Below are 17,597 nucleotides of genomic sequence, written 5' to 3'. Positions count from 1 at the left end.
CCCCCCCCTCCCATATCTTTTCAAGTTTCAAAATATATTTGATTTCTATTTCTAGTAAACTCTTCATTATTCGTTTAAATTTATATTATGCTCGTTCACTTTTACTTGGCATATATACTAAAAATAGATTTTCATTTTTATTTGTCACTTTACACATATCAAGAGAATTTTTTTTCCCTGTTATACCCACAATATTTATTACTCATTTTAAATTATTTTCTCAAAGCCAATAAAATATGCATCAATTAATATGGGTATCATGATAAATTGTGCACTTAATTTATTATTTTTAAAGGTGCGTGAAAAATTAAAAGAAGGGTAGTATGCATTGTGGTTAAGCTAAGTGACAAACTAAAATGTTTGGCAATTTTAGGACGACATTAATAATTAGAAATTATAAATGGAATCATAATTAATAGAAGTAGTATAATGAAGGGTTGGGATCTGCTCCAGTAGCTTAGCTCCAGTTATTTTCAATACTCTCTCCGGTCCAAAATATGTGATTTTTTGGCCTTTTTCTTGTGGTCTAAAATAAGTGATTTTTTCAGATTTCAAGAATGAATTAATAATTTTTTTCCTACATTGTCCTTGGAGTAAATAGTGTTGCAATATGTGTTAGGAGTTTATGTGGGATAATAAAGGTTAATATGGTCAATTCCATTGCTAATTAATGCTAAAAGGTGAATTTCTTAATCTGTGTGAAAACATCCAAAAAATCACTTATTTTGGACCGGAGGGAGTAGTTGCTTAAGATCTTGCCAACTCATCTAAAAAGAATCTGACGGTTCTAATTTATTATACTAGAAAGCAAAATCAACTTCTCTCCCACTTTCAAGTTTCAACTCTTCTGTCATTTGGGAGTCTTTCATAGCTCTAAAAACTTACACTATGATTATACCAGCTGTTGTTTTCTTCTTTCTTTACTNTTAAAAAAAAATTCAAGTAGCACATTTCTTTACATAAAATACAAAAATATTTAAAAAAGTCACTTGGCTTAACATTATGTAAAGTTAATATGTATTAGTTTTAAAAAGATATTAATTAACATTATTTAAAGTTAATACGTACTCACTATTTTGGTGGTGGATTTGATTGGAGAAATAAACAAAAATCCCACATTCAAAGGGAATGATTATCAATATTTATGATAAATAATATTGATAATTTTATCATATTCTTTAATTGATATATTGATTTCTTAACAAAAAATGAACCTTACCAATACCATACAAAAAATATTCTATATTATATTAAAAGGAGAGTAGTATGCATTGTGGTTAAGCCAAGTGGCAAGCTAAAATGAAGCCACTTGGCAATTATAGGACAACATTAATTATTAAAAATTATAAATGGAAACATAATTAAGGGAAGTAGTTTAATGAATCTTATACATAACCTAAATATATCTTAGACAAATCTAATATCTCTCTCTCTCTTATATATATATATATATATGTGTATATATATATATATATATATATATATATATTGATCCACTCATAGATTTTCTTCTATATTAGCTAGAAATATGGAGGTAAAAAATTAATTAAAGACTATAATAAAAAAAATAAAAAATATAGAAAGACGTTAATTGAGATAACCTATAACTATTTATACTTTGGAGCAAGTTAAAATATAAAATAAAACAAAAATTTACTTAAGATATTAAAGATTTATTGTGCTTAAAACTTAAATAAATTCAAGATCCAAAATAAGATCTTATGTAAAGTGTACAAATTATTTATAAGGTAAGAAAAAAATTAAATAATCAGTAAACTATTTTTAATAACAAGAACAATAAAGTCATATTAATATTGATAAACGGGGCAACTAATATTTCATACATAAATATTACTACAACATTCAGATATAATTTGTTCAAACAATTGATAAAATATTTTTTTACGATTAATATTTAAATTGAGTGCAGTTAGTTTAAGTCTGAAAGCATAACATATTTTTTTTTTGAAAATGCGGTCCAATTTAGGAAATAGAATGTTCAATATTGTTTGAATTTGAGATGAATTTTTTTTAAATTTTTATCTATATTTATTAGAATGAGTGTGGTAGAAACATATATATTAAATTCAAACAAGCTAATAAAAATACACATGACGATGTAATAATAATATAATATCAAAAATAAAGAATACATAGAGGAAAAATAAAAACTCAGATTTTTTATCATAGAGAAAAAGGGTAAAAATTATTTAAATTGTAGATGAGTCCTTTTTTTACATTACGATAAGAAAAGTCATAATATGGATAAGTCCACGTAACTCAAGTATAATAGATAAAATCAAAAATTAACAATATTGAATAAAAAAATTAAAGATAATGTAAGGATATTTAAATCATAAGTTTAAAAAATAAAATTAAGTGAATATACAGTACTTAAAAATATTATAAAAATTTAAATAATTTAAATTTTTGAGCAATATTTTTAAAACAAAATAAATGTTTATTTTATGATTAAAAATTATATATTTATCTATGTTATATTAAAATTGAGCATCAAGGACGAAGAAGGTAGAGTTTTGTTGGATGAGAGGCTTATCCGTCAGAGATGGTGGACCTACTTCCATAGTCTCTTGAACGAGGAGGGGGACAGGAGCATTGTACTAGGTGATTTGGAATTCTCCGGGAGTCATTGTGACTTTGGGTATTGTAGGCGGATTAGAGTTGATAAAGTTGAGGGTGCTATGCGTAAGATGAGCAGGGGCAAAGCGACAGGACCGGATGAAATCCCGGTAGAGTTTTGGAAGAATGTGGGCAAAGCGGGCTTGGAGTGGCTCACTAGGTTATTTAATGTCATTTTTAGAACGAAGAAGATGCCCGAAGAGTGGAGGTGGAGCACGATGGTTCCTGTATACAAGAACAAGGGTGATATTCAAAATTGCAATAATTATCGGGGTATCAAGCTGCTTAGCTATACTATGAAAGTTTGGGAGAGAGTGGTAGAGCTAAAGACGAGAAGGAGCGTGACTATTTTCGAGAACCAATTTGGGTTTTATGCCGGGGCGTTCGACTACAGAAGCCATCTACCTTGTTAGGAGATTGATGGAGCAGTATAGGGAGAGAAAGAAGGACTTGCATTTGGTGTTCATCGACTTAGAAAAGGCGTACGATAAAGTTCCGAGGGAGGTTTTCTGGAGATGTTTAGAGGCTAGAGGTGTTCCTATTGCCTATATTAGATTGATTAAGGACATGTATGATGGAGTAAATACTCGAGTGAGGACGGTGGAGGAGGGGGGGAGGGGGGGACTCGGACCCTTTTCCGGTTATGATGGGGTTGCATCAGGGGTCAGCACTAAGCCCATTTTTGTTTGCTTTGGTGATGGACGTATTGACGCGCCACATCCAAGGGGAGGTGCCGTGGTGCATGCTATTTGCAAATGATATTGTATTGATTGATGAGACACGAGAAGGTGTGAACACGCAATTAGAGGTATGGAGGTAGACCCTGGAATCGAAGGGTTTCAAGTTGAGCAGGACCAAGACAAAATACTTGGAGTGTAAGTTCAGCGGCGGGACTTTAGGAGGGGAAGGGGAGGTGAGACTGGACTCGCAGGTCATCCCTAGAAAAGGGAGTTTTAAGTACCTCGGGTCTATTATTCAGGGGGATGGGGAGATTGATGGAGATGTCAGACATCGTATTGGGGCGGGATGGATGAAATGGAGACTCGCTTCCGGTGTTTTGTGTGACAAGAAGGTGCCACCGAAACATAAGGGTAAGTTCTACAAAATGGTGGTCAGACCAACGATGTTGTATGGGGCTGAGTGTTGGCCAGTCAAGATTACTCATGTACAAAAGATGAAGGTAGCAGAGATGAGGATGCTGAGGTGGATGTGCGGGTACACCAGGTTAGATAAGATCAGACATGAGGTTATTCGCGATAAGGTAGGGTGGCCTCTATTGATGACAAGATGCGGGAAGCGCAGCTTAGGTGGTTTGGTCATGTGAGGAGGAGGAACACAGACGCCCCGGTGAGGAGGTGTGAGAGGTTGACATTGGAGGGCCTACGGAGAGGCAGAGGTAGGCCAAAGAAGAGGTGGGGAGAAGTGATAAGGCAAGACATGGCGCAACTTCAGCTGACCGAGGACAGGACTCTTGATAGGAAGGTAAGGAGGTCGAGAATTAGAGTAGTAGAGTAGGTAGTGTAGAGTGTTCATAACTTTAGTATTGGCACTCAGTCTCATTTTCTGTTGGTAGTAGGTTTTTATGACTAACCATTATTTTCTTTCATTGCTGATCACTTTACTGTCTTGTTGTGTTATTCTGCTTTTATATGGCTTTTTGATATTGTCTCTTCTTGCCTATATTTTTATTAATGTGGTACATATACTATCTTGAGCCGAGGGTCTATTGAAAACAGCCTCTCTATCCTCACAAGGTAGGGGTAAGGTCTGCGTACACACTACCCTCCCTAGACCCCACGGTGTGGGATAAATACTAGGTATGTTGTTGTTGTTGTTGTATATTATATTAAAGAATAGTAGTTGATAATGATATTAAATAAAGTTACAAGTTAATGAAAAGCCACATATAACATAATAAGACTACATATTATATTAAAAATTTAGCAAAATTATGTTAAATTATTATAAATTTACTATTAGAAATGAAAAAGAAAGACTATTTGAATTTGAGATTAGAAAGTTCTTAAAACTATGATGAGAAAGCTCAAACTATGGATAATACCACATAATTGAAGTCATATATATGAAAAATAATAAAATAATAAAAATAAATTTATAAAATACAAAATAAATTTCTAATATAGGTAATTTTACTAATCAAAATTAAAAATTATATTGTATCTTAAAACTTATTGTAAACATCCTCTCTATCTTCATAAGGTAGGGGCAAGGTCTGCGTATACACTACCCTCCCTAGACGTCACGGTGTAGGACAATACTGTGTATGTTGTTGTTGTATCTTAAAACTTAAAAAGAAAGAAAATTTACGTAAAGAAATAAACGACAATGTAAATATTACTACAACATTTAGATATAATGTGTTCAAACAATTAAGAAAATATTTTTCTATGATTAATATCTAAATTGAGTGCGGTTAGTTTAAGTTTGAACGCAAAGCTTAATTTTTTGAAAACGAGGTCCAATTTATAAAATAGAATGATATGAATTATTTGAATTTGAGATGAGGTTTTTTTATTCATGATTTTTTTTTATTTGGAAAATATTATGTAAAAAAATAAAATGACAGCAAAAATATTATTACAATATTTAGATATAATATTTTCAAACAATTAAGAAAATATTTTTTTATGATTAAAATAAAAATTTAAAATTTCAAAATAAATTTCTAATATAAGTAATTTTACTAATGAAAATTAAAAATTAAATTTGTATCTTAAAGCTAAAAAAGAAAGAAAATTCAGCTGCATCTAATACAAAAGTAATTATAAGAGAACTCAATACATCTGGAACATAATCATCAAATAACTTATGTATTAATATTTTAGACTAAATCACAATTACAATTTAAAATAAAATATGATATTATTTTAGTTATAGGTAAAATATTAATATAAAAACTAACTAAAATTTAGTAGGGAAGAGAATGTATAAAAATTGAGGTAGTGTGAGGATACTTATATTTTAAATTTATTTAAAAATAAATAAACAAACTATATTTAAAAATATTCCTAATAAATTTTAGTGATTAAAAATTTCGAATTAGAGGATACATGCATATACCAAATTTCCAGAATAAAATATTTGTATTTATTAAAGACTATTAAAAGGATAATAAGCACGCCATTAATTTAATTATTAAGCTAATAAAAAATTATATGATAGTATAATAATATTAAATAATAAATAATAAATAATACGATAACTATAAGCAAAAAAGAAGAAAAAAAAAAGAATTTGCATAAAAATGATGTGGTGAATAAGACTTATTTCACTTTCTGATAAAAATAAAGTGACTGCAAGAATTCTGTTAAAATTTTATGATCTAATGTGCTCAAACAAGATAGATCACAACATGACATGTTTAGTATTCTTTAATATTGAAAGCGAAACAAAATGCAAGCACTAAAATTAAGGAGTTAGGTTGCTACAAATATATAAAAAAAAAAAGGTTATCCACTACGAGATTTGAACAATAATTTCATATCTTGCTTCATAATTAATATCTAATGTTATATAATTTTATCTTAGAGGTTTATATTTTAAGGTTATTTGCACATGATTCAAACAACCTATATCACAATTTGACATGATTTGTATCCGCGCATCGTGCGGGTACTAATACTAGTTGTACACAGAAAGACAACTTGTTTATTTCAAGGCTTGATACCAACACACACACACACACATATATATATATATAGAGAGAGAGAGCTTATCAACACTTTTTTTGTTTGTGTTTGAATTTAGTTCTTCGAAAATGGAGCAAAATTGCCCCTAACCTATTCGCTTAGGTTTAAAAATACCTTTCATTCACCTACTTTGTAAATACTGCCCTCACCGTTAAAAATTTGTCCCATTCATGCACTTATTTCTAGCACACTTTTGCTGAATAAAAAACTATTTTATTGTATATGACGTGGTAATTGCTTATTGGTCAAAATTAAAAATTTCACTCTAACCAGATCTGATCCTTAAATAACCAACCCAGACATACATGATTAAATAGGAGGAGAAGCCTACGACATTCAAAGCAACTGATCTTCGTTTCTGAACAACGTTAAGGCCAATTTATCGGTACAAAGATAAAGACCATACTTTAATTAATTGTGGTAAGGTGGGAGTTCGGCTAGTAAAAATAAGAGGACGGGTCGCTGCCTACCCTTAATTTGTGTGAAGGGACAAGTTTGGCTTAGGTGAGTTTATTCGATTTGGTTTTGCACTATTGACGTTCACAATTTGGAATTCTGACTTAGTAAAAGTATGATTTAACCGATCAAAATAAGTTTGGTTTGATTTGATTTTTGTCCTTTTGGATATTGTTTTTATTTAGCATTTGTTTATTCAGTACTATCATTTGTTATTTTTAATTTTTCATTTGTTATGTACAAAAAAGAGAAACTTTACGATACATTAACACGAGGAAAAAGAAACACGTACGCATTTTTCCTCTGTTGCATTAAGTGATTGTTTACCCGTAAAATGATACAATTCAATTTATACGTGGTTTATATATAAACGAATCAATTTGATAGTGATAAATAAATTAAATAAGAATGTAAGACTTAGCGTTGAAGTCGAGATAAGACAACAAAGATCTTGGTTCTGGGAGCATAGCTTCTGGAGACAGTAAAAACGATGGTAATAAGCAAGAAGATAAAATGTTATTGAGTTTTAAACAGTATATAGCATAAGTTTGTCAGAAAATTCCTGTCCCATTACAATGGTTGTTGGAATCCTTATTTATAGTGACACCTAGGGAACAAGGTCCTAGGATCAAGCCCCTCTTAAATGATAATTATGGAGATCAGTGAAGAATGTGTAACGGCAGGCTATGAATGATCTATTCTCTATGACGGACTATGTATTTAATGTTGTAGAATATTCTTCATAAATGCTATCGGGCGACACATATTCGTTTGTCTTCATTAGCAGCATTCCCTTCGAGGACTTCCCGATGCCAGCCGAGACTGCTGCCCCTGGTCTTGACTTCCACTTGCCTCGCTTTCCATCTGTATTTGGTTCAACGTGTCACTTTATATAGGAACATTTAATATGGACCGATTTTACCTTATACAATGATTAGCGAAGAATGGATTGTTAGAAGATGAATAAGAAGTGTGTCATTAGATCATCTGATTATGTGGTTAACTAGAGTTTAGAATTATGCACCTTGCTGTGACAAGGCTTTGCTAATAATAATAGCTGTTAAGTTTATTTTGTTAACAAAAGGAAGAAAGACGAAATGCTCAAGTTTTGTATAAAGTTCTAATAGAAGGTTTAACCTTCTAAAGGCTCATTACGGGTGTCCATCTCCAAGTAATTGAAGCAATCAATATAAAGTTGTATATCTAATACTATGCGAGGTATTATCCTTTAGTTCCCTGAATTTTAAAAAAAAAATCTATTACGGCTAATAGGTACTGATTTTCACCGTTTCACGCGATGACTCTCAAATAAATATTCTTCACATGCCTAGTTATTCCCTATTTATCTTGAACTTGAAGGGCTAAAACAGAAAGGAAATATTCGATTAAGGGGCAAAAGCTATGTGGTTTGATTTTTAAGTTTTTTTTTTCCCCTTGGTTTTGGATAGAGTTTAAAATTCTTAGTTTTTAAGATTTCGTTTCAAATTCTTTATAAAAAATAAAAGAGCACATTGTTTATCTCATTTTATTATTATATCACATAGCCACAATCTTCGATTTGGTTTCATTTTATCCTTCTTTTCTTACTTTCTGTCTTTGCTGTGGGTCTTAGCTCAAATTATTAATTAACTTGTGATATTATTAACTCTTAAGAAACAAAATTATATTTTTATTTTTGAGAAAATAAATTCGAGTATAAAAAGATGCCAGCCATAAAGAACGGGTCTTGTTTTTTTGAAGAATGTTTACAGCAAATTTGTGGATTCCAAGACGAAGACCATACTTCCTTCTCTTTAATGGAGTACTTAAAGACAAACACTACACTTTGTGCAAAAAAGAAAAGAAGAGCAAAGGCAAAATAGCTGTGTTTTAAAGATCCAAGGATAAAGCTGTCGGACGTTGTGCTTTACACTGTCAGTAACCACCTTTTAGATAATTGACCGATTATTTTTATGAGTTCACTCATCGTATAAAATTTAAAACTAATTATAGGTCATTGTGCCTAAATAATCTAATAATAATAATAATAAAACAAGTGATTTATTGCAACTAACAAATCACTCAATTTATTTGACATAGTTTGACTTGCACCAGAGGATTTGAAACTTATGAGTTCGGAATTCTAGATCTTTTAAAGTTAGTGGGTTCTAATTAATAATTTATATGTATTTAATGAATTTCTTAAGAAAATACATTATTTGGATCAAAGCTAGTGGGTTCGGCCGAACCCGTATGTTCTACACTCCCTCCGCCCCTGCTTGGTACGGAGTATAAAAATATAAGATACCTTTTAAAACTTGTTGTCTTAATTGTATAGCTTAAAATTTTTGTGGTTATAACAGTATAATTTAAGGGTAAGCTGATGAAATAAAAAGTTTAAAATTAAATTATTTTTAAATATAAAAATATATCAGTATTTAGTGAACGAACTAACAAAAAAAGTGTATTGAAACAAAGGAAGTGTATTAAGCATTTGATTAGTTAGCGGCCTTGAGAAGCTAATGCAACATTGCAAGCAAGCAACTTGGACAAGGACAACGAAATAAACTTGGCAGCACCTTCATTAGGTGAAGTGTGCACGCTCTTTATAATTGTGAAGTTTGGTTTACTCTAGTTTAATATTTCAGATGTTTATTTACTATTTAATAAATGCATAGTACTGGCAGAACTACAATTCTTATATTAAAGGAAGTCAAAATTATAGAAATGTCAAAGAGCATTATATACACATAAAAAATAATTTTATCAGTCTAATTTTTCGGCTGAGTATCAATTGGACTAAAGCATGTCAAAGAGCAAAGTGCATGTATATTGGGACTTGCCTTTAATTTGTATATTTAAATAATTTTATCAGTCTTAATGGTAAATAGGCATGGATGGATCGTGGACTTGCCTTTAATTTGTATATTTAAAGCATAACCCTACTAAAAAGAGAAATAATTATTAGGTCGATCGATCTCCACGTTGATTTTCGGTTAATCTTTCTCATCAGTGGGTTCGAGAGTTGTCATTATTTTGTTTTGATATTTTAATATCTGAGTTCTTTTTTTCTGGATATCTGGGTTTTATGAGTTGTTAGATTGTGTTCACGCGCACAACTAGCAAACAGTAGCAGCAAATAGAAATAATATACTAGAAGAAATATGATTGCCCTTTCAAAATTTGTAGACAGCGTGCATGTAAACAATCATGCAGCTCTTATATTGCTCTTGATTACTTTGTAGCAATTTCTTTATCAAATGATACTTGGAATCATGTATAGTATTGTCTTTTTTCACACTGATTATCAACTTAGCATTAGCCCTCTTTCTTAGGACGGACAATACTTTTTGTGCAACTCAAATGCATCTGATACCAACTTGACTGAAGAAGATCCAATGGGCTTTCTGGAAGTAAATGGGCCGGATTATTAGTAGTAGTATCAGTCTAGAAAAGAATTTAAGTATTAACCTAGATATCCGGCCATTCAACCACTTAAATTAAAAATGATTGAATAAATTTTTACCTTCTATAACAAAGGTTAACACCTTATTTATTTTAAATAAATACCATTTAAAAAAATTATATTTTATAGATGTCTTTTAATGTTTATAGCAAAATATCTAATTTTAATTACCTCCTATCCCTAAGCCACTAAATACAGTATTCAGTTACACTATTTTATTTCTCTCTCTACTTTGATACATGACATTTAGGGTCGGCTGAAGGTGAAAAGACGCCGGTAACAACTAGTTTGGCTTTGATACAAGACTTGCATTCTTTGTCTTCTTCATCCAAAAATTTCACCAAAAATACTACCTCAACTCTCATTCTTCTTCACCGTCAACCACCAGAACGTCAACATTCCATCTCCCAAACTTAGAATTTGAACTATTTTGCGTCTATGGTGATAAAAAGAATCAAAGAATGGGTATGAAACTGTTCATGCCCCGAATTAATAGAAGTGTTGGAATTTATTATTTCTTATAACCAGAATTTTTGGTGGAAGTAAAGACATGGAAATTACTCTTTTTCTTTCAAGTGATGAATAAGAAGGACGAAGGTGAAAATTTGGGGCAGCCCCAATTTCAATTTTATGATCTTTCTTCTAGACAACCTCGATTTCATTATCACCGTCGATGTCGAAGATTGAAGATTATCTGTTCAGAGCCTTCCTTGCTCGTAGATCGAGAACCCTCCGGCAGCTAATACAGCTGACTTTCATTATATTCATTATTTTTTTTTATTGTAATTTAATGTATCTCGCTATATTCCACATATTTTATTGTATTCACTATTTTTTTCCCATTATTTTTCAATGTATATTCTATGTATTTCATTGTATTCACTGTGTCGCTATATTTCATGAATGTATTCATATGTTTTTTTAATTAATATAATTTATGTATTCATATGTATTATATAATTTCTCTGAAGATTGCTATGTTTTTGGGTATTTTTTGGTTGAGAATCTTTTTTTATAACTGGAAATACAAAATTTGTGTGTTATAATTGAGTTTGTGAGTTATATTAGGAGTCTATTATGTTAATTGATTCACTTTCCGTTTAAAACATTGTAATCCCCTATTTCACGCCGTGAATACAGTCGAATGCAATAATCTATCCAGCTGTAATCCGATGTTTCACGCCATGAATACAGTCGAATACACTCGAATACAACTACTGATTAGTTGGACTTCCCTGATTCACGCCTATTTTTGCTATTGTATCCATGAATACAGAAGCTTAAATACATCTAATACATCTTATAACAACAGAAAACGTATCTACAATCCGTAATATAGCAAATGGTATCTATAGATAGCTAATTACCACTAAAAGATAGTGCTTTATGAAAATTTGTCATATATATATATATATATATATATATATATATATATATATGGGTTGCGTTATTCGTGCAAAGATCCCAAAAGAATTTGGATATTGAAGGGAGAGAGAAGAGATGGTGGGGGAGGGGGGCAGGGAGGCATATTAGATCAAAAGATAAAAGGAAGACCAATTGCGAAGAATGACGAAAATACTTTAGGGAGCGGGTACTCTTCAATGGAAGGTCCTTTGTGTTTCGTCTATGGGTTGTGTTATTCTAATTAACAAATGGCCGTTTTATGAGAAATAGCTATTGCCATGGAATTTTATGTTTCACATGCTATGAAATTTAAAAATTCATTACAATGATTATTTTTCAATTACATGGTTGCAACGTGGTTAGTCCGAGCTATTATTACTTGTGTTAATTGATATAAAAGAGAAAAACAACTATTCATGATGAAATCTTAATTGTTATACATAAAGGATATTTTATGTATAACAATACTGCCTAGATTTTGAACTATAGAACTTGGAGATCAAATTTATTGTCAAGAAGTTAAACCAAACCAATAAGATTTCAGTGATTTTATTTTTTGAACTATAGGATTTGGGAGGTGTTTACCTCGAAAATACAAGTAACAACTAATTCGATTTGTGGTTTTAAAGATATATGATTTAGTTCAATAACAATTAGTAATCAAGAAGTATAAAGTATAGATGAAAGAAATGAATGAATCAAACCAGTGTTACCAAACAGTATCGGCTTCGAGCTTAGTGACCTCGAGATGAACCAAGAACAATAAAGTAAGACTAAATGACAATTCTGATAGACAATGAGCGAAAAGTAGAGAGTATATTCTTTGCCAATAATTAGATGATGTATACAAATGATTGGGATCCCCTTTATATAATAGGGGAACCCTAAATAAGGTACATTTCCATTTACAGTAAGGAATCTTATTGGCACAGCTGTCTAACTGGCTAATATGGAATCGTACAATTCTATTCCGGGATTTGCGCCATGATTTTGGGGACGTGGCAGGAATCTCGCTCATTCTGTTAGAGATCCATAACGGCATTATTTCGGGCTCGAGCATACTCGGTTTCAGTACTCATCGTACTTCGATCCTCGGGCATTGCATCCTATCTTCGAGCTCGAGTCTGGTCTATCGGGCTCGAACTCGACCTTGCCTGAACTCGACCCCTCGAGCCTATAGATCGAAGGCATATGATTTTGACCGTATACAGATAGTCCCCGCGTTTCTTAGAGTAGGTCGATAAGAAACAATTTGATCTTCAATGCTCCGACGCCTTGATCCTGATGTCAATCTCGTGATGTCAGCGGCTGAAGTGACTGAAAAGTCGCTTTCGTATAGTTCCCAAAGTCATTAATTGGGGGCGGCTGACGGTCGGCTATTTGCCTTCCCCAATACGCTTAAGCGACTTTTATAAATATGCCAACTTCACAATTTTGCAAACTTTACTTCTCAAATCGTTCTCAAAATCTCATTAGCTCATCAACTTCTCTGAGTTCAACCCTTCTTTCAATTTGTTCTTACTTCATCATCACCCTTTTCTCTTCTCTTGAATTTCCAAACTGTTGGGTATAATTTATTTATATATTTTTATATGTTAAATATTAAAGATTTTAAATAAAACATGAATAAATATATCATATTCTCCCATATTTTCTAACATACTTCACAGGAGAACGAGCATATGAAAATCGAAGAAAACAAGCAAAAAAGTGGGAATTGAGTAGCCAACTGGGAATGAAGAAGCAAATGGACTAGAGCACCATAGTTGCGACGATAGCAATTGGGAATCATAAAGGAAATCACATAGTTGCAACTAGAGAACTATAGTTGAAACTATAGCATTTCTCTGCAAAATGAAGCTCAATTAATAAGGCCATAGTTGCAACTACAACAACTATGGAGAACCTTAGGCAAAAAAAAAAAAAAAAAAAAAAAACTCTATAAATAGAGAGTAAATGTTGGAAAGAAGACATTGAGTCTTGCTTGGAGAAACAACTCTTTGGTCTCTCTCTTTAGTATTTTCTACTAGTTGTCTTTCTTTTAGAGGAATAATATTCTTTCATAAGTTCTTTGTTCTAAATTAGTTTTTATTACTTCATAATGGAGTAACTTCTTTTGTTGGGATAGTTGATGAAGCTTGATATATATTTTATAATATTATCTCAGTTTTAATACATTCTTGGTTTGAAACTTTATATTTATATTTTATATTGTGCTATGATAATGGTTTTTAACTAATCATTGTTATTACTTCTATGTATTTTATCTTTAAGTTATTCTCATATTAATTTTGTAATTCTAACGGAGCAAAATGAATATATAGTAATTATTGAATAAAATAGTGAAGTGAGAGTAATTATTAGTAAGCTATTATTAAAAGTCGGTAATCTTGCTTGCCTCAATTTTAATTCTAACGGAGGAATTGTAGTCGCAGGAGTATTGATTTAGTAAAAATAATTCTCACGAAGTTTTTACTATCTTTTAGCACAATTCAGCCAAGAAGATATTTCGGTTTAACCGTCACTAGTTTTAACTCAATTAATTACATAACCTCACGGAGTGTTATTAGTTGATTAATTCTTGGTGAGATAAGATATAATTGTATTAGCAATAAGCAATTATCCTTTAGAGAAATACATGTAGAAAGTGAGTTTATTATAATATATAATCAAGTGAATTCAACGATTCCCAACTCTTTTAAATTATAAATCTTCCGAAAGTTCTTGGTTTTTGTTTAAGTAATTAACAAGCTTTAAACCTCACTCACTTTTCATCAAATCGATTCTCTCAAATAGTAGTTGAAATATTATAAGTCTATAACATAGATGTTCCAATCTCTGTGGGACGATATCATAAACTATACTAGAATTTGACAAAGCACGAGCTGGAAATTCCTATACATTGGCCTCATCAAATTTTTGGCGCCGTTACCGGGGATTGGCATATATCTACTTCAGATTAAATATTTTGTTACTAATTTGAGAATTTATTACTGTTATTTTTGTTTAGTTAATATTTTCACTAATTAAGTGCTATAACTACTACTGTGATATTAATCCAAATGTAATGTTTTTGTTCATATTGTAAACGTTTTTTTTATTTTTATTTCTTCCTACTAGTTCCATCATTAACTATTTTTTTAGCAAATTATACATACTGCTATTAGTACTCTCTCCTTTATCATAATAATAGTGTTATAACTACTATTTACTGTTTTTATAACGTGTATATTTATAAATGTTATACTATTGTTAGTTCTTTTACATTGAAGTTTTTTTTTTATTACTGAAAAATATTTGTATGACCATTCCAACTATATGTATTATCACTAATTACTTTTGTCCATATATAATAGTATTATAGTATTAATTTTTGCCATAGTTCACTGTTGCATCATTTTGTTTTTCTTTGTAACTATTTGGTGTAAGTTTGAGTATAATATTATTATTTTCTATAGATAATAAAATTATCGTACAATTATTTTTGCTTAGCTCCTACTATTTTTATCATTTTTGTAATTTTTACTTTTTTTTTCTTGTACTTTCTTTACTTAAGAATTTTAAGTAGTTTATGACCCGCTCTTCTGCAAAAGAGTTGATCAGTTACGATCCTGAAATTGAAAGATATCTTCGATTGCGCAGAAAAGAAAAAACATCGTCTTCTCAAGGAGCAACTTGTGAAGAAATGGAAAACCATGAAGCAGAGGACATTAACCCACTTGGGATCCCACCACCAGTCCAAGTAGAGGAGCAATTTGATGAAGTGGCGCCAAGGCCAGCAAACAGAATCCTGAGGGATTATGCTAGACCTGATCGCTTCAACTGTGAATCTAGTGTCAGGAAGCCCCCAATGGCAGCTAACAACTTTGAAATCAGGACCGGCCTGATTCAAACAATTCAACAATCTTGTATCTTCACTGTGATACAAGTGAAGACCCACATAGTCATTTAATTAATTTTCTAGAACTTGTAGAAACTGCTAAGTACAATGGGGTACCTCCTGAAGCTATCAAGTTAAGGCTATTTCTTTTTTCTTTAAAAGGAGATGCCAAAACTTGGTTGCGAAGTTTGCCTCAAGAGTCCATTACGACATGGGACCAGATGACTCAGAAGTTTTTAAACAAATATTTTCCCCCTGCTAAAACAACAAAGTTAAGACAAGACATATCTAATTTCTTGCAGACTGACACTAAGTCAGTTTATCAAGCTTGGGAAAGATTAAAATCAATGTTAAGAAAATACCCACACCATGACATTCCTGAACATATGCAATTGTACATTTTCTATTACGGGCTAAAACCCTCTGCTAGAAATGTGGTAGATGCAGCTGCAGGAAGTTCTGTAATGGGAAAAACCACAGAGGAAGCATTGCAGCTGTTGAATGAAATTTCTGAGAATGCTATCCAATGGCCATCTGAGCGTGTAATCATTAAAAAGGCAGCTACGGTAAATCAGGTTGATGCTTTAAATACACTAATGCAGCAGATTGTTTCTTTGGCACAAAAGTTTGAATCTTTCCAGGTGAATACACAACAATCAAACCAATCTGAGGCTTGTGACATGTGCGGTGGAAACCACCAGAACCATGAATGTCAAGCAACCAATCAAACGGATGAACAAGTTAATGTCATCGGTTACAAGCCATATCCTTTTGGGAGTCCAATGGCACAGATGTCACGACCCTAAATCCCAACCCGGTCGTGATGGTGCCTCTCATGAAGACAAGGCCAACCGACACACCTCCAATTCATTTTAAACAACTAAAACAATAACTACTAAGTCTTTAATCAGAAATAAAATTCCAAAATGAGCAATTAACAGTATAATTTGCGGAAATAAAAACCAACACAGCCCGACATCGGGGTGTCACTAGTCATGAGCATCTACTAAGGTCCGAATACAACTAGAGTAAAAAATGTGCTAAATACGGTCTAATGAAATCGAGAGGGAGAAAGCAGTACTGCGAACGTCGGGCAGCTACCTTGCTAAACTCCGATGACTCTGCCTCTGAGCAACCAGTACCCGCTACTGGGTTCAGAAATACCTGAATCTGCACACAAGGTGCAGGGAGTAAAGTGAGTACTTCCAACTCAGTGAGTAATAAAAATAAATGAAGACTGAGTGATAGGAAATCACGAAGAGTACATCAACATGCTGTATAAAAGCAGTACAAAACCAGTAAGAAAGCAATGAAGCTGTGAAATCTCTTAATCACCTTAGCTCAGTTTAAACTTCATCAAAATGGCTTTTCAACAGTTAAGCAATTGAATGCAAGCAATTAGAACTTTTAATAGTTAAGCAAGTAAATGACAGGCAACTAGAAAAGATAAGCACGTAATGAACCGGCCCTCGGGCACAATATTAATAGAATCAGCCCCTCGGGCACAATGCCAACAGAAGCAGCCCCTCGGGCAAACACATGGAACAATACCAGCCCCTCGGGCATAATAACAACAGAATCAGCTCCTCAGGCAATAACATAGAACAATACCAGCCCCTCGGGCTATATCTCGTATCACAATGGGTACCCGCGCTCACTGGGGGTGTACGGACTCTAGGAGGGGCCCCTTACGGCCCAAGCGCAATAACAGGCCATCTCGTGGCATAACCAATCCGGCCCTCAGCCTCACATAATAAACATAATCATCACACTGGGTACCCGTGCTCACTGGGGGTGTATAGACTCCTGGAGGGGCCCCTTACGGCCCAAGCGCAATATCAAGCCATCTCGTGGCATCATAAACAGGCTCTCGGCCTCATATCAATATCAAGCCACCTCGTGGCTCATTATCATAATCAGTATATCACTGCTGCGGCGTGCAGCCCGACCCAAAAGTATCCTCACAATACAAGCCCTCGGCCTTACTCAGTCAGAATCTCATAAGCCCCTCGGGCATCAGTAAAATATGAAGCTCAGATCAAATATCTTTGAAAATATCAAT

The 17,597-nt window shown here is 32.5% G+C and overlaps 1 pseudogene; it reads left to right on the top strand.

Annotated features, from left to right (window-relative positions):
- On the top strand, window positions 3,013-16,341 carry LOC109235571 (annotated as a pseudogene).

This window comes from Nicotiana attenuata, chromosome 1, assembly GCF_001879085.1.
Source record: "Nicotiana attenuata strain UT chromosome 1, NIATTr2, whole genome shotgun sequence".
In the NCBI taxonomy this organism is placed as follows: Eukaryota; Viridiplantae; Streptophyta; class Magnoliopsida; order Solanales; family Solanaceae; genus Nicotiana; species Nicotiana attenuata.
The sequence above is the reverse complement of the archived record's forward strand: the minus strand, read 5'-3'. Positions and strand labels throughout refer to the sequence as shown.